Source organism: Syzygium oleosum, unplaced genomic scaffold, assembly GCF_021117445.2.
Source record: "Syzygium oleosum isolate NSW1041296 unplaced genomic scaffold, Sole_v2.1 Sole_v2.16, whole genome shotgun sequence".
Taxonomy (NCBI): domain Eukaryota; kingdom Viridiplantae; phylum Streptophyta; class Magnoliopsida; order Myrtales; family Myrtaceae; genus Syzygium; species Syzygium oleosum.
Genome location: NW_026607500.1, coordinates 8652195 through 8675126, shown reverse-complemented (window position 1 = coordinate 8675126; position 22932 = coordinate 8652195). Strand labels below are relative to the sequence as shown.

Here is a 22932-nt window from a genome sequence, read left to right as displayed (position 1 = left end):
ACTTGTATTGGGTTACTTCACTGCACTTACTCTTTGCTCGTTCTTTTTTTACTTTTTTAGAGCAATTGATTGCGTTTATTTTATGTTGCCTATTTTGAGTTATGATTTTGCTTGTTTTAGTTGAATATTTTGGTTACATTTTAGTATCATAATAAACATAAAAGCATTGCTTGGTCACTTAGCGGATAAGAACTTTAGTTTGTCAACTAAGTAATCAACTTTAGGTATTGAAATAGCTTTAGTTAGATAACTAGTGTAATTAAGTCCCCGACACGACACTAGATCTCCGGTTGCATAGAAAGCGAGGTATCCTCTCACGCCTCACTTGGTTTTTAGCCGGCCCCAATAGGCTAGTGGCGACTCTTCACGTATAATTCTCATAGGATTAATCGAATTAAGATGAAAATCTCAACGTTGCGTGAGGTAAAGGTTTGGAAGAACCTACGCAAATTGAGGACAGTTGGTCCCCAACTCGACATTACTTCTAAACCCATCATTTTATCTCCCAATCTCGTGTTGAAGATTACGCCCATAAATGCTGGCCGAGTATGTTTACGCCCATATATGCTGGCCGAGTATTTGTATCCTTGTAGATTAGAATTTTAAAAATAAGCACATAAGAGAGCCGAAATAAACAAATGCTGGTCCCTCCATAACAACCCAAGAGATTCTTTCTCTATATTTTCCCTTTTGTGCACCATATATCTCTTCTTCGCGGACAAATTCCTCACTCGGCTTCCCACAAATTCAAAGTCCATCTTGACCGAATCCTTCCATCTCTTGGTGCCAATTCATGTCCACCAAATTCCTCTAAATCTTGCCTCCAAATATATCTAACCCTCATCTCGAAGTTCGAAGTAAATTTATCCATATTCATCTATCTTTGGTCCAACATATGGGGGTCATCCGGCCTGCGCTAATGGAGATAAATTGGTAACTGCAAGCAACAACTTCGTCACCCACATTATCAATTTGGAGTGGAGCGCAGAATTGAAACTCTTCCTGAAGATGGCTGGTCATAGGGCCCATGTCTGCATGCGCGTCCGCCCGTGACAACATGGTGTGGGGCCATGTGGCTCGCATGTAATGCATGACTTAAATAACATGTGAATATAAATTATGATACTGGAATTTTTTTTAAGGGTCGGGTCAATCTCGAATTTTCTTATACGAGCTAAAATTTAGGTGTCGACTTCTTCTATTTCCTGAGCAGCTCCGAACTTCTTCCGGTGAGCTGCTTTCAGTGCACTGTCTTTCGAGGATCGAGAATGTCCGAGTGCCTGAAACATGTAGTTGAATCTCAGCGTTGTTGACACCTAAATATTGTCTAGTTATTCAGGGTTTAAGCGCATAGAAAATTAGGGATTAAGTTTTAACTCTTAAACAAAAATATTTTCATTAAATTACATGACACATAGATATTAGGCGCATTTGCATCAATAAAATTTAGTGAAACATATTTTCCTTTTATTCTATTTTATTTAAAAAAATCATTATAAAATTTTAAGAGAGAGTTCCCGGGGGAGAGAGTGAGACCGAGAGCAGAGAGGAGCCGAGAGAGCGCGAGGGGGTGGAGAGTGAGCAAGAAGAGAGAGAACAGAGAAGGGGAGAGTTGATAGGGAGTGAGCGCCCGAAGAGAGGAAGGAAAAGAGGAGTTCCCGGCAGCCGGCCACGTCCGAACTCCGTCCCACGACCTCCAGACGACGCCCTCGAGCCCACGATTTCTTCTTCCGCGGTGCCGATCTTCCGGTGAGTTTTTGGATTTGATCCATTTCCCAAGGATCCCCCCGGCTCGAGACGTTGCGAGGCGGCCGGGCTAAGTCCGATATATCTCGAGTTCGCCCTCTATTCGCCGTCGCCGAGCCGGGTAGGGCCACTTCCGGGCGACTGAGCTCTTGTTCTTCTTCGCCCTGATTGTTGCTCAGTTTCGCCCTGTCTCGCTTCAACCGAGATCGGGATTTGGTGTTCTTCGTTTATGCTGGCGTTGGATGTGAAAGAACCATTTCTTGAGTTGATGTTGAGTATGGCTTGTTCACTACATTTTGAGTTCGGGTTGATTTCGCGCGCCGTTTGAGTCGGAGGTTTCCTTTCCAACCTTGCACACCACGTGCTTGCTGAAATGCATCAACTAGATCCGTAAACTTTTTCTTTCTCGAGTCCGGTTTGCTGGACTGTCAGGATGTACATTGGTTTATGATGCCTGAAGATGGGGTTGGCTTATATGATTCCCTGAACCGCACTGTCCACGACAAATCCTTTCGTTGTTCCATGTTTGTGCTTTTTCGTTCTTCCGTCTTCTTCTGTGTTCTCTGATGATATAGCTGCGTATGTGATGCGTTTGGCCGGTCATTGTGATGGACGATGGTAATACTCGTTAACTCTGATGGTTGATTTGGTAGCGCAAGATAGTGCCATTCCTGTTGAGCATAGGACGTTGTTATTATTGTTGAAGTTCCGGTGTTTTAGAACAAATGCGCAGGGTTAAAAATTTCTGGGTAGCAAGAACGCAAAGCAAAAGTTTGGTGTTCTGGGCTTGATGTATTAGTTTCTGGGCAATGGGAAGAAGATGTCGAGAAGGAAATAGAAAAAAATAAAAAAACAAAAAACAGGATAGTTTGATAAAAGATAGGAAAATAGAGTTGTGGGCCGAGAATTTTCCTAATTGGGAGTGGCATGAGCGTTGTCTTCATTAGAAATGGGCTGATCTTTTGTTATAGGGGCCTGTTGTAGCTTGGTAAGGTGGGCTTTATCTAAGTTACACGAGTGTGAACTCAGTGTTGTTTGGGCTAGGTTTGTACTTTGGCGAATTGGGTTTAGCTCGCGAGTGGACTTGACACATGAGCCCAATTCACGTTCTTGGCCCAGGCTCGAGAGTCCAAGTTCAGCCCATCTTCGGAATAAAAATTTCGAAAAACTAAAAATTGGAAATTGGGCTTTGGAATTCCCCCTTTTTGCCTTTTCGTGTGATTAATGACACGCTTAATTGTACGTTGTTTGATTCACATGTTTTGAATTGTGTTTAGTTTAACCTCGCATATGGTTGATTGAGCATGTTAGGTGATTGCTTGTGCGCTTTTCATATATTGATTGTTGTTCCTTTAGCCTAATTAGGGATAGAATTTCAAGACTCAATTGGTAAGATTGTTGCATGAACACGTTAGGTGGTGATTGATTAAGTTTAGGTACCGAAATGACACTAGTTGATTGCTAGTATAATCAAATCCCCAATTCTTAGAATCTCTGGTTTTCGCATGTATCGAGATGACACTCCCGCGTCTCGATTATGGTTTCTAGCCAACTCTTGATCATGGCTAGTGGCGACTCCAATTAAATGCTTAGTTTAGACAATTCTCGTCGCATGAGGTATGAGGCTTGGGAATGCTTCGGTCCTTGGATTAATGAACTACTTTCTTTGTTCTTCAAATGAATCAATTAACGTTCATATTCATCGACAAATACCTTCAGACCTCACCTATCAATTTTAGATCCTCTGATCGGGACGGATAAGTCGCGACAAGCGTGTCATTCGATTTTTCTTTTAGAATTGAGAGTCCCTCATTCTGTCGTCTTCCCTGATCCTTTAAGAGCAGATTCCAGTACGAACTCCGATAGCTAATCCTCCTTGATGTCCTTGCCTTGTTCTTTAATTTAGCATGTGCTCCCACGACCGTAAATTGAAGGGATCACAACAAGAAAAGTCCTCCTTTGCCCTTGATGTAAATGCGTTAGTAACATAATATTGTAACATAGGTGATCGTCGTCATTTGGGAAAAAAGTGTCAGAAAAGTCATAAAATTTTTGTATTTATGCCAATTGAATCCTAAACATTTTTTTGTGCCAATTGAGTTCTAAACCTTTTATTTTTGTGTCAATTCAGTCCTTCTGACTAATTTTGGCCGGATTTTGCTGATGTGGACACTAGCCAACTGGCGACTGGCTGCCGGCACTGACGTGTACAATTTTTAATAATATTTTAATATTTTATGAATTTTTACTTATTTTTTTTCTTTTTCTTTTTTTTTTCCCTCCCCTCTCTCTTCCTTCAACTGGTTGCTGGATCAGCGATTGGCCAGAGGCCGGCGAGGTCGACCTCGCCGGCCACTAGTGAGGCTCGACCTCGCCAGATTCGGCGAGGTCGTGCCTCGCCCAGCCACCGGCGAGGCTCCAGCCTTGGCCAGAGGTCGCGAGGTTGCAGCCTTCGCCCTCGCGGCCTCTGGCGAGGGCCGGGCAAGCCTCGCCGGCAGCTGGGCGAGGCACGACCTCGCCAGTGGTTGGCGTGGCTCGCCAGAGGCCGGCGAGGACGACCTCGCCAGCCTCTGGCCTCACCGGTCACCAGTCCGGTGACCGGCTAGAGGAAGAGGGAGGGCAAGAAAAGAAACAAGAAAAAGAAAAAAAATAAGTAAAAATTCAAAAAAAAATATTAAAATATTATTAAAAGTTGTATATATCGGCGTTGGCGATCGGTCACCGGCCGGCCGGCGTCCACGTCAGCAAAATCTGGCTAAAATTAGCCGAAAAGACTGAATTGGCAAAAAAGCAAAAGGTTTAGGACTCAATTGGCAAAAAAAAAAAATTTAGGACTCAATCGGCACCAATGTAAAAGGTTTAAGACTTTTTTTGATACTTTTCCCATCTATTTGGACCCCTTGTCTGACTTATATTCCATGACGGCACTTGTCTTTTATTTTGGTTCTATTTAATTTGATTGATTCTGCATCGAAATTTCCTCACGTTTTCTCTTCTTCGAGGGCAGGTGTCATCTTGGATTTTGTTGTGCATTAAAATTTCCACCACACGAAGGCAAAGAAGAAATGGATCTTCCCATTAAGAAATGCAGTGTCAGTGTGCATAGAATTGCAGAAGATGTTGATACTGGTGCATCCGGTTCGTTGATTGCGCCCACGAAAACTAATTCTAGTGGATCTAGTTCGTCTCCAATTGAAAGTGACAATGGTGCATCTAGTTCGTTGACCACGTCAATTGGAAACTGCTATGATGTGTTCTTTAATTTTAGAGGAGTAGATACTCGAAAAGGTTTCACCGATCACCTCTACAACGGCCTCGTCGATGCTCGAATTCATACTTTTAGAGACAGCAACCAGCTCCGCGAAGGCAAGGAGATCGGCCCAGACCTTTTGACAGCCATCAAGAATAGTAAGATCCTAATTCCAATTCTCTCTTTGAATTATGGTTCAAGCAATTGGTGCCTAAGTGAGCTGGTTCAAATAATGGAGTGCAAGAATAGTGAAAGGGGGCACATAGTGTTGCCTATATTCTACAAAGTGGAACCAGCTCACGTGCGACATCAAATCGGTAGTTTTGGAGACATATTTCGTACGCGTGAGAGGTATTCCAACCAGACAATTTTGGAGAAATGGAAGCAAGCACTCATTGAAGTCGGTTCCTTGAAAGGATTGGACGCCAATGGGTAAAATCTTTCACGAAGCGTTATGTTCTTTCTTTTAATTAGTAAGGGTGTTTACTGAATCTAATTCCTACCTGCTTCATTTTCTTTATTTTTGGTTTTTTTTATTAAAAAAGGCAGTAAGATTTTTATAGTAGTAAGATCATGCGATGCATAAGTTCCATAATTTTTTTTTTGGTTTATTAATATAATGATAATGACCAATCTAATTATAGACTTAATTGTCATGATTGCAATCGCTCGAATAATATAAGATTTTTCAAATGAATTTTTACGCTTATATCCAAAGATTTTGTTAGATTTGTGCCATTTTTTCCCCATGTTTATAGTGTAAGCTACATCAATCTTCATCACAAACTTTTCTGTTTACATATTAATGTGAGATTATAATTCAACTAAGCAAGTTGAAAAAGAGATGGTTGAGGGAAAACGATTGTCTTTGTTATATGTTTGTTCAAATAATTATCAATGCAACACAAAATTTCTATCACATACACCTGTATAACTTAAAGTGGTGTTCTTATTTTGGAGAAAAAATATTCTTCTACTTCCCAATAAAATCAATACAGCATAAGTAAAAAATGATAGAATATGGATATCAAAAGGAAAGTAAAGTACAACCTGTTATCGACCCTTGACACAATGGAAATCGATAAGAACATGAATTTAGAATGAAAATTCACAACACGAGTAAAAACTTCCAGGCATGTAAAATTGGGCAAATATGAAGATTATTTCTCAATTATATTCAGGTAGTTCACAATATAGCACTCTGAACGACTTTTGGGACTGGTATTATAGTTACTAAAATCCTCATACATAAAAAGTTACGACCTATTTGTTGATTGATGGCTGAACTCTCATACCATGCTGCCTTATTTGATTTTTCTTATCCAAACGCTCTGGAAAGTTTTCAAAGCCACGTCCATGTCAACCCTAATATCTTCAACAACAAGAAGTTTGAAATATGATTTCAATCCATAATATGCTAATGTATGGAGGTGTAAAAAAATAATTCTTAAAGTTTTTCGATTTATCCCCATATTTATTTACTACTATGCTCTCATTAGATAAATAGTATAAAATTATTCTTGCCATGTATTTGAACTCTTGTCACGTTTGACAGGTATGAAGGAGAATTGGTAAAATGTGTTGTCCAGAAAGTGTTGAGAGAGTTGAAAAAAAAGTTTGAGTTGGATATTCCGGAGAATCTGGTTGGAATTGATAGTCATGTGGAGAAGATTATGAAATTTGTAGATAATCGTTCGAGTGCCACCCTATTTGTTGGCATCCACGGAATGGGAGGCATAGGCAAGACAACTCTTTCTAAAACCATCTATAACAAGATCTCCAATCAATTTGACTACCATAGCTTTATTGCCGATATTAGGGAATCATGGAAGTGTGTTGGAGTTCATTAATTACAAAATCAATTAATCAATGATATATTGACGCAAGAAAATGAAGTTCGTAATGAGGACGAAGGGATTAAGATCCTCTCATCCATGCTTAAAGATAAGAAAGTTCTCATTCTTCTTGATGATGTGGATGATTATCATCAGCTTAAAGCTTTGGTTGGAAAGCATAATTGGTTTTCTTCAGGAAGTAGGATAATTGTTACTACTAGAAACAAAAGTATTCTGGACAATGCTAGGGTGGACTACAACTATGAACATAAGGAATTGGATAAGGATGAATCTTTGATTCTATTTAGTAGACACGCGTTTCGAAGAGACTCTCCTCCAAGTGAATTTGAGGACCTCACTCATGATGTTGTGTCCACCACCGGAGGGCTTCCCTTATCTCTTAAGGTTTTAGGTTCATTTTTGTGTGGAAAAGAGCCAAAACTATGGAGGGGCATGATAAAGAAGTTAAGAAAAGTTCCTCATGAGAAAGTGCAAGAAAAGTTAATGATAAGTTATGAAGCATTAACGCATGAACAACAACAAATTTTTTTGGATATCGCTTGTTTTTTCATTAGGACCAGCAAAAGAATTGCATCCTACATGTGGGATGCTTGTGAGTTTTTCCCAGAGGAAGGAATTGAAGTATTGAAGTTCATGTCATTAATAAAAGTTGGAAATAATCATGAGCTCATAATGCATGATCAATTGAGAGATCTGAGAAGGGAAATTGTCCGCATGGAAAACAGGCGTGGACCTGAGTACCGTAGCAGATTATGGGACTCCAGGGAAGTCCTGAAAGTGCTAAAGGGAAATAAGGTAACCGTTTCTCGTCTTTTGCCCTCTTTGTCCATGTTCTAGTGTCAGAGTGATGTTGGTCTTGTACTTAGTGCTTGCTCTAGTGAATAGAGAACTTTCTAATATTATTGCCCTCGTGTCGTTTCATTAACGTGATTAGAAAGTAGGAGGTTGCTCTCTCTTAATAAGCATTGCACCTTATCTGAGATTTTTCTTAAACAAGTGTGCATTCTAAAGTTGTTTCCAAGAACGAAATATTTTCAAATTCATTAGATACTTGATAAGGGTATTCTATATTTGACAAAATCCTGAACTTCTAAAATTGATTCAGTTACATCCTTGACACATGCAATAACAACTTTGACTAGGCTACTGTAAAACCATAACTTCTTAGGATGTATAAATCACAGTATTGTAATCTCTAGGTGTTAGAATTAAAATAATAATAGGAACAACCACGCCCGCATTTCTCATGAAATTTCAATCATTGTACCATAATTGAGAATGGAAGGGATACTTATTTTGTGTAATATTAAGTTAGTAGTCCTTTTACCAAAATTCACATGATAAGGACTGATATAAAACTTACCGAGCACATTATTAGTAGGATATGAACACAAATGAATGTAGATAAATTGACATTAAACGTATTTGAAGCAATGACCATTAAAAACAGAAATGTCTTATTTTTTCCACATAAAAAGTCCCAGAGATAATTACTGTAAAATTCTATTTCTTATATAATTAAGTATGCAATTGCATTGTATGTGTGAAATTAATCATAGTTTTGACTCTTGTTACTTTTAATCCATCATTTGGTTTGACTCAGAGTTGTTGCTAAATTAATAACTGGCACTTATTTGCACTTTCAACTTGCAACCTATATATAATCTCAAGAGCCAATTCATATATATGTTATCAAATTCGAAGCCAATGTTCATTTATTATGTCTTTCGTGTTACATCATAAAATAAACCAATCTAACTAAAAGAAAAATGAATATGCTGTATATTTATATCTAGATAAATTGGTATTTATAACTTCACAACTAAAAAGGTACATCATTGGATGTAATTGTTTCAGAATTCTTGCTGGGTTCATTTCCTTCTTCATTCATGGTACTATCATAACTCAAAATTAAAGTGGTTTTGAGAAAACTGATACAAGATCTTCTTCTAAGTTTATTATTACATTTGATCAATATCGAAAGTTAATTTTATGTATGTTATCTAAAACAGTCAATCTTGATATTTGTCATGTGACGTGCGAAGCATGGACAACAACACTAGGACGACTTGCAAAAATAAACAAAAAACAATAGACATTTAAAGCATAATGAAAACACTTCAATAACTCACTAACCAATAGGCATGCGGCCCACTGATAAAGGGATTGGGGGGTGGAGACGCTAGTATTACAGGTGCGGGGTTCAACTCCTGCACTCTACAAGAGGTAGATAAAAGATCAGGGAGTGAGGAGAGTTAGAGATATGACAGACAAAAAAAAAATTGCCAGGTAATGTTAGTGAAAACACTTCAATAATCCTTGGATATTAGTGAGTAAATTGCCAGGTAAAAAATAGAGCAGCCTTTTGACCTGCGACAATAATGACACAACCTAAAAGTCCTATAAATAAGCCCAATCTTGGGCATGTGGGCCGAAAATAACACAACTTTTTTCAAACTTCCCAGAGAAAAGCTCAGGCTTTCACTCGTGAAACAAAAATTACACCCATTACAAATTCTACCTATTCTCTCTTACCTTAAATCGCCACACGACATCCTACATGGCTCATTATGCTGAAATGCACAATCAACCACTGTAATTTTACGACTTTTTGTTTTTTACAAAATGCTAAAAAATTAATAACAAAGATTATACACTAAGTTCGTTGACAAAGATTATAAATAAAAAACATCGTCGTTTTTTTGTGCTGGTTGATGTGACTTGCTTTGTGTGTCAACATGGTGGGCCGCGTAGGATATCAATGGCAATTTAATGATTATAATGAACGAAATTTAGAATAGGTGTCAGTTTTGTTCCATAGCTAAAAGATTGGGCTTTTTGGGTACGTTTGAAATGTTATGTTATTTTTGTCCTCGACGTAAAAGATTAGCCTTTTTTTGGGACATTTGAAAGATTGTGTTACTTTTGTCTCAAGTACAAAACGTTGGGCTTGATTTTTGGGATTTGGCCGTGAGTATTACTCAAACTCTATCGATCCATTATGAAGATGAAAAAATTACTCGCTTGAAAATAAAATTTTTTGATGACAGATAGATTTCTTCATATTTTGTGAGGGAATTTTGTCATTTAAATGACTAATCTGAGTATGATTACTTCTTTTGGAGGTTGCTTCCTTTTTTATAATTGCTCTTCTATTGGATTTATTTTAGGTGTTAGATCTAATTCCTTCTCCACTAATTATGTCATTCTCCTCTGAGTATCCATGAAATCTTACTCAGCACTGTGAAATACAATAAGAAATTTTCTGGTTCAGATAAATTGACATGGATTTGGAAATCGATAATTTTTTTGTACTCCTTCTTAACTTCTTATCCATAAGTCATTTTTCTTGGTTAAAAGCTTGTTGCACATTTGGTTCGCAGGAATAGCTATTATATTTCTAATTCATTATGATGAAGCAATTGTTCAATCCTTTGATTCAAAAATAAATTTGAAATAGTTATTCTCTCAAAATCAGGAATAGCTATTCCTAGGGGGCCAAGGAATTACTAGCTATTCCGTATAGCGAAGAATAGGTTCAATTTTTAAAATTCCGAGAAGACTATGCATTTTTAATAATTAATTATATTCAAATTCATCAAAGTTAATAAACAAGGACTGTTTCTTATATTTATTATAATTTTTATAAAAAATATATATTTATTGTACTTGAATAACTCAATTTCTGGTTGATTTATAATATAGTCCATTGGATCTACAACTAAATAAAAACTTATGCTAAAATGATAAGTTATAGAAAGCATAAATATTTAATATTATTATCTCAGTTACTTATAATTAGAGGTTAATTATTGATAATATTTCAAGTTACTATTAATAAAATGAGAAATACACAGGATATTAAAGTAACTACTATCACAAGTTTAGTTACTTAAAATTAGTCATTACTCCATTGGAAAAAAACAAAAATGAGTGTATGTTATATTGTTATTAATCATAAGTAACACAGCCGAGTAATATACACGAAATTTATACATAAGAAAATATGGAAATGAAAAGAAGCACTTCATAAGGTTAAATTTTCTTATTTTAAGAGAACTTTTTTTACCCCATTGTCACAATTATGACAATAACTATGTCTTTATGTGATTGAAATTAAGTTGGACATCCAATATGAAAATTATAAAGAGAAGATTTATTTCTATTTAAATTGATCAAATCAACTTTTAATTTTGCGCATTGTAATTTAATTAAATTATGTGCATTGCATGTGCATCCTAACTAGTATAGCAATGAAGCTACATTACAAGAAAGAAGAGGATTTACAAGTTGTGAAGTTTACCCCGTAGGCTGAACAAAGGGTAAAATTATGTTTATAATGTGCATAAGAAACTAAAATCTATTATACATGATAAAATAAAACTAGAGAACACCATAATTCAATTTAAGATCTAAGTATTTATGGCCAAATTTCAAAAGGGCCAATACCATGAAAAACCCTGAACTAATATACATGTAACAAATGACCTCAAACCAATTTTTTGATCAACAAAAATCCTAAATTGGTACACTTGTGACAGATTTACCCAAAACTAATTTTTTGACTATCAAAAATCCAAAATTGGTACATCCGTGACAAATTTACCCTCCGTTAGTTTCTGTTAAATTTGATTAATACCACAAAAAATCACAAACTAGTACACCTTTGACAAATGGAGAGTAAAACCCTAAATTGGTACACCCGTTAACTACCACGTGTCATCCAACTCAGCAATTTGACGGTAAAATTTAACGGAGGGTAAATTTGTCACAGGTGTACTAGTTTGGGATTTTTGGTGATCAAAAAATTAGTTTGGGGTAAATTTGTCACAGATGTACTAGTTTGGGATTTTTCGTGATATTAACCCAATTTCAAAATCAAAATTGACATCATTCACTTCGTTAGCCTTTATAAATATTGTTTATCGGCCAAAAAAGGATGTGCTTGTCTCTTGAAGAGATCGATGCATAATATAGCAATATGAACAAATGATCTTAGATTACTTAAGTTGGATATAAATAGTATTAATGAATGTTGATTCCTACTTATAGGGAACAAAAAGTATCGAGGCCATTTGTCTTAGCTCTGGCGAAACTACTGACCAAGGTGACAATATCCTCATGGGCGAACAATTCAAGAATTTAAGGAATCTAAGGTTCCTTGATGCGAGTGGAGCACATTTTAATGGAGATTTTAAGAACTCAATCGAGGAGTTAATATGGCTTTGATGGCACAATTGTCCCTTGACTTTTGAAGCAAAAAATTTTCATGTAAAGGAATTAGTTGTACTCGAGTTGTTGAGAAGTGAGATTTCTGATAAATGGCCAGGATGGAGTTGCATCATGGTAAGATGGTAGAACAAGTCCTCTTTTTTTTTTTTGATTTATGTTGAATCAAAATTACTTTGGGCTAACTCCTTGACAATTATTATATTCTTTATCAGATGGCCGAGAAGCTCAAATTTCTTGACCTAACACAGTGTCAATCTTTAGAAGGAACTTTCTTCCTCTCAGCTTTTAAGAATTTAGAGGTTCTCATCCTCAGAGGTTGTCGGAGTTTGGAGCAAATTGACTCTTCAATTGGAGACATGAAGAGTCTGGTACGCTTGAACTTGTCGGCATGTATCAATCTCAAGGAGTTGCCGGTCGAGGTGAGTGAATTAGACGCACTGGAGCAACTTTTTCTAATAAATTGTCGTAATATCTATGTACTACCAGACAATATAGGGGCTTTGCAGAATCTAGAAATTTTTGACATTCATCACACTCAGGTAAAAGAATTACCAAGCAGCACAGGAGCTTTGCAGAATCTAGAAATTCTGAATATTAGTGACACTGGGATAAAAGAATTACCAGGCAGCATAGGGGCTTTGCAGAATCTAGAGTCTCTAAATATTAGTTACACTGGGATAAAGGAATTACCCAGTGGTATTGGAAGGCTGAGAAAGCTCCAAAAATTAGATGCTTCGTGGTGCATGGAGCTCCAATCCCTACCGGAGCTTCCCTCCAGCTTAACATATTTGAGCGTCACTTGTCAAAGCCGTAGAATGCCTTCACTTTCCCTCTTAACCCATCTCAAGGAACTCCACCTTCTTGACTGCAAATTTCTCGCGTGCATCTTGGAGCTTCCATCAACATTATTGGAGCTTTCAGAATGTTCCCAACTAACAGATGTTGAAGAATCAGAATTACAAAAATATCTAAACACTCCCTTCAAGTTGGAAATCTTGGAAATCTTTTGCTGTGAATCTATGGACACACTGGACGTTTCACAATTAAACTATCTAAAGATATTATCTGCCCAATATTGTTGTAATATACGTGAAGTTCGGGGTCTTGACAAATTGAAATATTTGGAAAGCATGACCATCACAGGTTACAGTTCAATTGAAAGGCGGCTCTTTCCAATATCTAAGGGCATGAAGAAATTGCATGTTGAACATTGCAAAAATTTAGTCGAAATTGAAGGCCTCAAAGGCTTGGACTTCTTGGAAGAGCTATGTATCTGTACATGCGCTTCAATTAAAAGGTTGGATCTTCCAAAATCTGAGGGCATGAAGAAATTAAGTGCTCTATGTTGCGAAAACTTAGTCGAAATTCAAGGCCTTGATAAGCTGGAATGCTTGGAAAAGCTATCTATCACAGGGTGCGCTTCAATTGAAAGGCTGGACCTTTCAAAATCCAGGGGTCTAAAGACATTAAATACTCAAAATTGCAAAAAATTAGTAGAAATTCAAGGTCTCAATATTTTGGGGTTCTTGAAAATGCTATATGTTCCTGGGTGCGCTTCAATTGAAAGGTTAGACCTTTCAAAATCCGAAAATTTGAAGGAACTATATACTGAAAATTGCGAAAACTTAGTCGAAATTCAAGGTCTCCGTAAGTTGCAGTTCTTGGAAAAGTTATATATCTCTGGGTGCGCTTCAATTGAAAGGTTGGACCTTTCAAAATCCAAGGGTCTAAAGAAATTAATTGCTCAATATTGCAAAAGCTTGAGAGAAATTCAAGGTCTCGATAGCTTGGACTTCTTGGAAACGCTGCGTATCTGTGGATGCACTTCAATTGAAAGGCTAGACCTTTCAAAATCCAAGAGTCTGAAGATATTAGATACTAAAAATTACAAAAACTTAGTCGAAATTCAAGGCCTCAACAGGTTGGAGTGTTTGGAAGAGCTATATGTGTGATTTAATTGAAAGGTTAGACCTTCCAAAATTTGAGGGTCTGAAGATACTAGAAGAGGGAGATTGCAAAAACTCAATCGAATTCAAGGCCTCACTTAGTCGAAATTCTAGGACTCTATAGATTGGAGTTCATGGAAGGCCTATATATCTCCGGGTGCATTTTGCTAGAAAGGCTGGACCTTCCAAAACCTAAAGGTACGAAGATATTATATGCTCAAAATTGTAAAAATTTAGTCGAAATTCAAGGTCTTGATAAGTTGTAGTTCTTGGAAGTGCCGAATATCTTTGGGTGCATTTTCCTTTGCAAGGTTACCATATTTATGTTGCTTTGACACTTTGCAAAAAGTTGACAATCAATTGTCGTGACATTACGACCAAAATTTTTTTTTTGCCGTGCCATGTTTCATGACATTCAGAACCTAGAGAGATTCCCATCCTGCACCAATTTATGGATTGAGGATTGCAAGTACTTAGCAAAATTCCCAAACTTGTCAAATTTTCAAAATTTACGGAAATTTGGTAGATCCCAGCGCTTGAGGAGTCGACATCTCTAGAAAGTATTGCTATCTCCGGATGTTCCTCGATTGAGATCTTACCTGATTTGTCATCATTTATTAACTCGATCAGTCTGGTTGTGCAAAATTTTGAGAAATTGACCGAGCTTGGAGGGCTCGAGAAATTGGAGCAACTAGTGGATTTGGACATTTCGGGATGCAAGCCACTCAAAACAATACCGGAAATATTTGGAATGCGGCTTTATCAAAATTACAAGAAAAAGACCATTTGACTCGATCATGAAAGGATGGAATTTGGAGAAGACGATCGGGATGAGTCAAAATAGTTGAGTGATCCACATTTCCAAACGAAGGTATATATAGCGCGTAAGCTAACCTTTTCTCTTTCGAGATCCATCGCACAACTTTGTTTGCAATTTCTTTAAATATTAATTTCCTTTTCAGTAGTATTTCCTGGTTGACAGTGTTATTGTTTTCTTACTGGAATTCCAGGAATCAGAGGGAGATGTTCATGGAAGTTAACGTGTGCTTTGGCAAAATGTTTTTACTCATCATTCCAGTGAAGGAAAAAGATCAAAAGGCCTTCTAAGTGCATCATTTGTCATTAGTCTTTGGGTAAGATTCTTCATCCTATGCAAAAAAATAAAGACTGTCTACGTTTGATTGATTCTGGAATGCTGGAGTTACCGTATAAAACCTTATATATACGGAAATTTGACAGCATGCCAAAGGTAATCGTATAGGTCAAGAATTGCTAAGTGAAGGACCCTATATGGAGTCCGTCTGATGTGAGGTTTTAGTTTGCTTTGCGCACACAACACAGTTCATGACTGCATGTATCTATGGTATGCCTCAGATGAATTAATGGTGTTGAGAGGGCATCCCTTACTATGCATAAGCTACATAATTGGTACAAAATTTGTCCAACCATTGTGTTCCAACCATTTTATTGGACAGAATTATTTGCATTAGCTGATTCAAGTAATTATATTGGTCGAGAAACACTAAATGCAGGAATGGTGTGGTTGTGATTAAATTAGGAAACAGTTTATAAGCAAAAACATTGTGAATTATTTGGATCAATCAACAAAATTGCAACTCGAATTTGCTGACTATGAATCCATGTTCATTTGCTTTGAATCCGGGATATACGTAAAAGTCCAAGGAAAATAATAGATTAGCCCAAAGAATACTTCTTTATGTTTATAGAGTTTGCAATGCCATCTGTCGTTTACCTGAACTTAAGCAAATAATCAAGATGGCCGACAGGAACGAGAATGTGTCTTGATATAATCGATTGCATTGCGAATAATCCCTTATATTATGCATAAGCTCTCATTAGTGCATTTACTTGCTGAAAAGAAAACACGGAAGCCTTTTCATAAGTTTCCGGAAACTTTCTTTTTCTTTATTCTACATGCCATTTGAAAACTGTATTGCATTCATTCTGATATATGAGTAGTTCATAATAATAAGGAAAAGAATCATACCATATCCCATAAAGCAAGCAACTGAAGTTAAATTCACTGTACTAACTTGATCAAAGCTTCTGTGGTTGATGATGTTAGATGACTATTAGTTGGATGGAAAGAGTTCGAAAATAATATCAATATTATGTTTGACAAACCTGTTGGGGAGAACCGAGCAACAATTCATCAAGAACTAACCCAATCCAGGATCTATATCTCCCCCAAAACTAAACCGATCAAAATCAACTTAACCCCAGCTACAACCAGCACTATAACCTTACAATATGTAAATATAATGCCGAAGTGATAAGGAGACAAATGCAACAACAATACAAAGATTTTTCGTGGAAACCCAATGAGGAAAAAATCACGGACGGCTCAAAGACTTTCACTAATCATGAAGAATTGTAGGATACACAAAGTGTTTTTCTCTAGTCACACACTAATGGCTTAACATCAACAATATAATCATATTTCCTCATCGCAAAAGTGGATTAACAAAAACGGAGCAAGAAAACCCTAACTACGATTGAAGAATTCGGAGGAGGATCTCAATGAAAGAAAACCGATCAACTCGTAGCCCTCAATGTCACGAAAAACCTACCAAAATTTGAGCCAATTACTACAACATTTGGTCTTCGAATCGGACCGCAAGCCACAGCCCACTTTTTTTCTTTCGTCTCCCCTGTTCTCTCGGTGAGCAATATCACTCTCGGTCTTCTCTCTCTTCTTTTGACTGCACACGCACGAAGCAACCTTTCTTTTCTCTTTTGTTTTTCTTTTCTTTTCTTTTTTATATGCCAGCTGGGCCCCACAAAGGAGACGGACCCAGCCAACAAAACCGTAATCAGTAAACTTTGGGGTATTATTAGTTGTTTGCTGATGTTATTTGCTAGATTGATTTCATTTGATTCACTGTGAGGATTTGGTTATTATTCCACTGGTTGTGATGTAAATGCTGAAATACCCAAAAGAGCTTTCAAAAAGCACTTCTAAAAGGAAACAAAGTCATCAAAGTATCAGGAGTTAAATGTTACTTGGTCTTCTCCAAACGCTGACAATGCATCCTTGGATAGGTAGAGGATGTTCGCTTCCCACATTGCCCTGATTGTGTTCAACGAAAGTGTTGCAGAGCTGAAACTGTTCGTTAACTTAAGAAGTTTCTGAAATACCAAAAGTTTAGTCAATTAGTTTGATATAGTGCCCAATAATTTGGACAATTGTATTTCAATTTGGTATCATAATTGGCACCTGCATGGAGTCCTTTTGGAGTCTTTATTCAAAGAGAGTTGTTTGTGATTCAGGTTTGGATCTTCATGCTAAAGTGGAAGCTATTCAATCTTTACCTGCCAAACTTTGTTGGGTTGACAAAGAACTTAGAGATTCTTACTCTGGGAAGCTGCTGCCATAGTAGGCTTGGAATGGATGTATCGATTGCGGTTGGAAGTCTCAAAATCAAAGTTTTGCGAGGTTGAGATCTTATTTCTGTTGATCTGATGTTAGAATGACAGAGGTTGTTATTGAAACCAAATCTGAAAATGTTTCTAGTGTGAAGAATGAGGTCGCTAGAGTCTAGTGATGTGCATTTGAGAATGCGCTCTATTTGGGATATTGAAGCTCGATTGATGTTGGTTTAGTAATGAAGGACTAGCTCTCATGAACATGCGATTTCGGAATCCAACTGACAATTTATTTTTGAAAAAACGTATGCCCAATAATTTGTCATGTCCCTTGTCATTAATTGGAGCAGTCTTCATGTGCTTAGATTGCTTATCTTCATGTGTCAAGGCAAGGCACAAAAATCACTTGCCATTTGTGCTTTGAGGGAGGCCACAACGCAAGAAATTTTTCAATGTAACAAAAGAAAAAGGTAAGGCTTACTCATTCTGATTTTCTGGTCTTTGTTTGTGTCAATATTTCTTCACTTTATTTTCTTGATGAACAGGATGAAGAGTTAGTCAGACAGAAAGAAGCCAACCAACTTGTCACAGAGATGCATCATAACAATAACATCACTCAAAAGGTTCTTTTAACCTTACTTTTAAGCATGTGACTATGTATTTGAATAGTCATAAGTTCCATTTCAACCAGAGTATTTGTTTTGTTCTTAGAAGCCTGGATTGGAAGGTAGCCGAGTCATTTCTCTACCAAGAAATACCAACAATGTTGTGGTTAATGCTAAAAAGGAAGAGAGCGCATCTTGCAAATTTATCACTATGGTGGGATTAGAGGTACAGCTTTAAGGTAGTAAATCTGTTGTTATTTAACGATTTGAAATTCAATTGGTTAGTGTGCATTTCTTTCATCCAACGGCAAAAGGAAGAGATTATTGTTGAGAAAAACCTCCTATGATTTTTTGAAGTTAACAAAATTATCTATTTCTCATTCCTAATTGATACATGTAGAATGAGGAATGTTGTGCAACTATCAAAGGTATCCAAAGTATATAGTGGGGAGATGTTTACAAACTGAATGGACCTTGATAGAGTGTGAATAAGTCGGGTAAAACAGGGTGTTTGTGAGAACTTGGAGATACCATGACAAGGTGAACAACTGAGTGAAATTTTAATCCCTAAAGTAATCAGGGAGACTAATGGATAGCAGTTCGGAAGTCGATTATTAGCAAATAGACTCACTTTATTACTGATGAAGGCAACTCACTATATCAACTGTGAAGAAGATGCTAATTACGCGTTATGTTATTTGGAAAAGATAATTGATAGTTTCCTCTAACCTTATTTATAGGTCAAAAGGATTAACAGCTAGCTTTAAGACTGGAATTCTAGAAAGAAGAACTGGAGATAAATCAAATCAATTCTTGCCTATTTTGCTCACTCAATCAGAGGAACAGACGTTCGACAAAAAAAAAAAACACTATTTAGGGAAACCTCTCTATTGCCAGGAATATGGTCGGCCGGATTTCCGGCAATTGTGTCTATCAATTCCAGACGGCTAATTGATCCTCTTGGAGATTCTCCAGTGGCTAATTTGGAGATTGGATGTTTATGTAAGGGACTCAAAGCAAGTAGAAGGACACGGAGGAAAACAAAGAAAGCTTCAATTCTGATAGTGTCACATTCTATCTGATCCTTGCAATCGTGATACTACACTTGTGCTTCTATCTATTAGAATATTTGATTGATTGTTGTAATCTGTGATTTGAGGAGTCTACAAATACACTAGAAGTGTTTGATTATTGATAGTCAAACCTAATAGTTTCGGCTTAAAGCAGCACTAGATACGTCGTAACGTCTCTTGAGATCACTATTGGATTCCAGCCTTATTGGTGGCTATTAATCTGGGAGAGTGGATGTAGGCTTAATATAAGCGGAACCACTATAAAATCTGCTTGCAATATCTTCTATCTATTTACTTGCTTCAATATATTTGATAGAAGCATTTGCCTATGATATCATCAATCTGTTTCTACATCCATCAAAGTTGAATTTGAATTATTCCGCGAAAAAATTGTCATTGTGAATCAACATATTCACCCCCTTTTAGGTTACATCGTGACCCTCAACAATTATGAAAAGAAACAAGAGAAATAGAAACAAGTGGTGGAAAATTTGAACCATATTGGAAGTGTTGGAACAACAAGATCAACAAGAAAGAGGAAAATCGATCAAAAGTAGCAGATTAAATTGTTGGAAGTCTGAAATGCTCTAGTACTTTTTGTTGATATGATACTCTTCAAGTCAAGATCAAGAGATGGAGTTTTTTTTTATATTTTCTGCAAGTGTTTAAGATGTGGCAATGATACCGTTAAGACCATAAGCATTCTGGGCAAGAGTGTTTGATGCTTAGGAGGACATTCAATATTTTAAAAGAAGTGATGTTGGCCCTTTTTTTTGGCCTAATCTGTTGGTGTCAAAGATGTGACATTCTGAATTTCGATCCACTTTTGGGATAAATGAAATGTGTATATTCTTCAATGCACTTGTAGTTAAATTTCGCCTGGAACTGATCATTCTCGGGATACTAACCTTTAGGGAATATCTACCTAAGGAAATGTACGTAGACCTAAGAACTCGACCATGAGTCGACCTTCGGTGACGATCGAGGTCGCCATGACTTGAGTAACCATAGGTCGATACGCGTAAACCCTAAAAAGCCGTCCGTTAGTTAGAGATACACTAAAGACGCATTTGAGTGAAATTGACCGTCATTTGAATCCGAACTTGGATGGCGAATTTCTCGAAATGTCACGACTAATTTATTTGGACGACGTCACATAAGCGTGGCCAACCTCGAGATTGCCCGGATTTATCGGAAAGCGAAATTTGGACCGGGTGCGGATTTAGATCAGTATACCTCCCTCTTGGTTTATTTTATTTAGTGTCTATCTAGTCTTTTCTTTGATTTTGAAATTCGGAATTTTCGTGGCCCTTGGATCTAGCTTGCCCAACAAGATCAATTGTGAGCCCTTCGATTGCACTTGATTGATATGTTGACTTTGGTCTCTCTCTCTCTCCTCTCCTTCTCCCCCGTTGAAAACCCCATGCGCCGGCTAACCTCTTTCCCCGCTGACTTCCTCCTCCTTTCTCGCCGAACACCCCACGCTTGTGCCGACTTTCCGCTTTGTTGACCATGCTTGCCTTTCCTCTGCTCCCCCATGTCCTTCACGTGCTTTCGCCTTTGCTGCTTCGTTTTTGCTTCGTTGCTTGCATCTGTTCTGCAGCTAACCAATCCCCACCAACTCCACCAGCCATCATCATTGAGTCACCCATGCTACTGCTTCTGCTTTCCCCTTGCTTGGCTTACTGTTGACCCCCAAGCTGCCCCACGTTGCTGCTGCTTCTGTCCTTCATTTTTGCTGCTGCTGCTTCTTCTTCACCTTGGTTGCTTCTTCTTCTTCGGTTTCTGCTTCCTTGCTCTTCTTCTTTCCTCTCGGTTTCAAAACCTAAGCTCACCGACCAGCACCACCGTTCAGCCCCCATCTCCGCCCCGACTCCGTCGTGAGCTGCCGCCTATCCGCTGAGGCTGCTGCTGCTTTGCTGCTTCTTGTTCTGCTTCTTGGCTCCTTCTTTCTGCACGCTCGACCAGCAGCTTCGTCCACCTCCACCAGCCAACCACCTCAGCCGTCCGGCAACCACTCGCCGTCGTCCAGGTCGCCGGAAATCACCGAGCCACCCGTCCGACTGCCGGAGCAGCTGCTGCTTGGCTTGGCTTGGCTTTGTTCGGTTTCTTGCTTAGGCATTCTTAGTAAGTGGCTTCCTAACCCTTGACTAGGCTAAGGGGTGACTAATGGACATGTTAGGGATGGATTAGAGGCTGTGGATAGTTGGTTTAGTGGCTGGTTGTGCTTGGTTTGCTTGGTGGTGTTTGTTGGTTGATTTCCGGTAGGGTTGTTGCTGCGTCGCTGGATTTTACTAATTTTTTACTGTGACTTGTGTGAGCCGAATTTGACGAAATTTTCTTCATGAAAGTTGTTCATAACATCTTGTAGTATAACATAATTTAATTTGGGAATTTTTGGAAGTCATTTGAGGCCATTCGGAAGTCCATCTTTGGACCGAAATAAGTCTGCCGGAAACACTGTTCCTCTAACCTTCGAGTCTGTTCGAATTTTTATAAATTTTCCCAGACCTATTTTCAAAATACTTCCTTCAAAAAACTTGTTGCGGACATTTGTGGTTATAACATATAAAAATTTCAAATCTTTCTAAGGAGATTTGGTTACTGCTTGAAATGCATTTTTAAAGCCGGATGGCCAGTCCGAATGAAATATTTTATGTTCGAATTTGGATGACAAAAAGAGGTGGTTCTAGATAGAACTAGATTTTGTGTTCTTCATAGAAAATGTCCATCAAGATGTTTTATACAACATATCCAAATTTCTTAATTTTTGGAATTGGTTTACTATTTATTTCAAACGGATTTTTGTCACTGCGCAACTGCCCAGTTTGGACTCGATTTTGTATATTCTCGATTTTTTCTCTCTCAAGAATTATTCGGTGTTATGGTGGCGTTTTGACGAATTTAGTTGATATTCGGCTAATTTACAAAGATAAGAATTGGTAATGATTGCTGAGGTGTGTGCATGGTCATGACGCGTTCTATCTAGGCGAGGGTTCTAGACGATGCCCGACGGGGGTTCGGATGTCGTCTAGGCAAGGGTTCTAGATGTTACCGATCGCGGTGGAGGCCGGATCGATGCTCCTTTGTGGAATGCCGTCTGGGCGGGGGTTCCGAACGTTGCCGTCGCCGAAGTAGCGGAACGATGCCTGGTTACGCCAAAAGGCCGGCGGGAGTTCGGTGGCCCGAGGGGTCGTTAATAATCTGGACTTAATGAGTGCGATTTGCATTGGGGAATGCTTTGCCTGAGTTAATTGATGAGCACGTCTGGATTATTAACCATGTTATGCTTGATCATGCCATGAATTGCTTTGCGCATGCTTGATGGGCAATTGGCCATGTTATGGCGATATTCTAACGTGCAGGGCTTGTGTATGCGCCAAGGCGAAGTAAGGACGCCTGTGATTGTTTATGGCACGTCGATTGTTTGAATCGCATGTTTAGAATTGTTCGGAAGTACGCTTTGGCCTAAGCGAGGCTTAGGTAGTTGCTTATTGAGAAGTGTTCTCATGGTTGTATAACCAAACCATTTCAGATCCGCGACCGTGATTGATCCGGAGACGCCGCCAGGATACTACGGGGATTAAGGATAGGTCGAGTTACCCCGTCTTTGAGTGCCTCTTTTGTAGAGGAGTTAAGCTTACCAACCACCCGATCGTTTTTGTTGTGCGTGGTTCGTAGATAGTGGCGTCGTAGAAGGCTTGCAAATGTATGTGTTGTAATCGATCTTATGTTTATAAAAGTGTCTTGTTAATGTGTATTCTTTGTTTCTCCACTATCCCGTTGTTTATATGTTGTATGGAGAGTTCGAGGTTGCTTCCGCATGCGTTGCTCGTT

The 22932-nt window shown here is 38.1% G+C and overlaps 1 pseudogene; it reads left to right on the top strand.

Moving 5' to 3' along the window:
* Positions 1 to 1507: 1507 nt before the first annotated feature.
* Positions 1508 to 19361, top strand: LOC115686253 (disease resistance protein L6-like; annotated as a pseudogene).
* The last annotated feature ends 3571 nt before the right edge of the window (positions 19362 to 22932 follow it).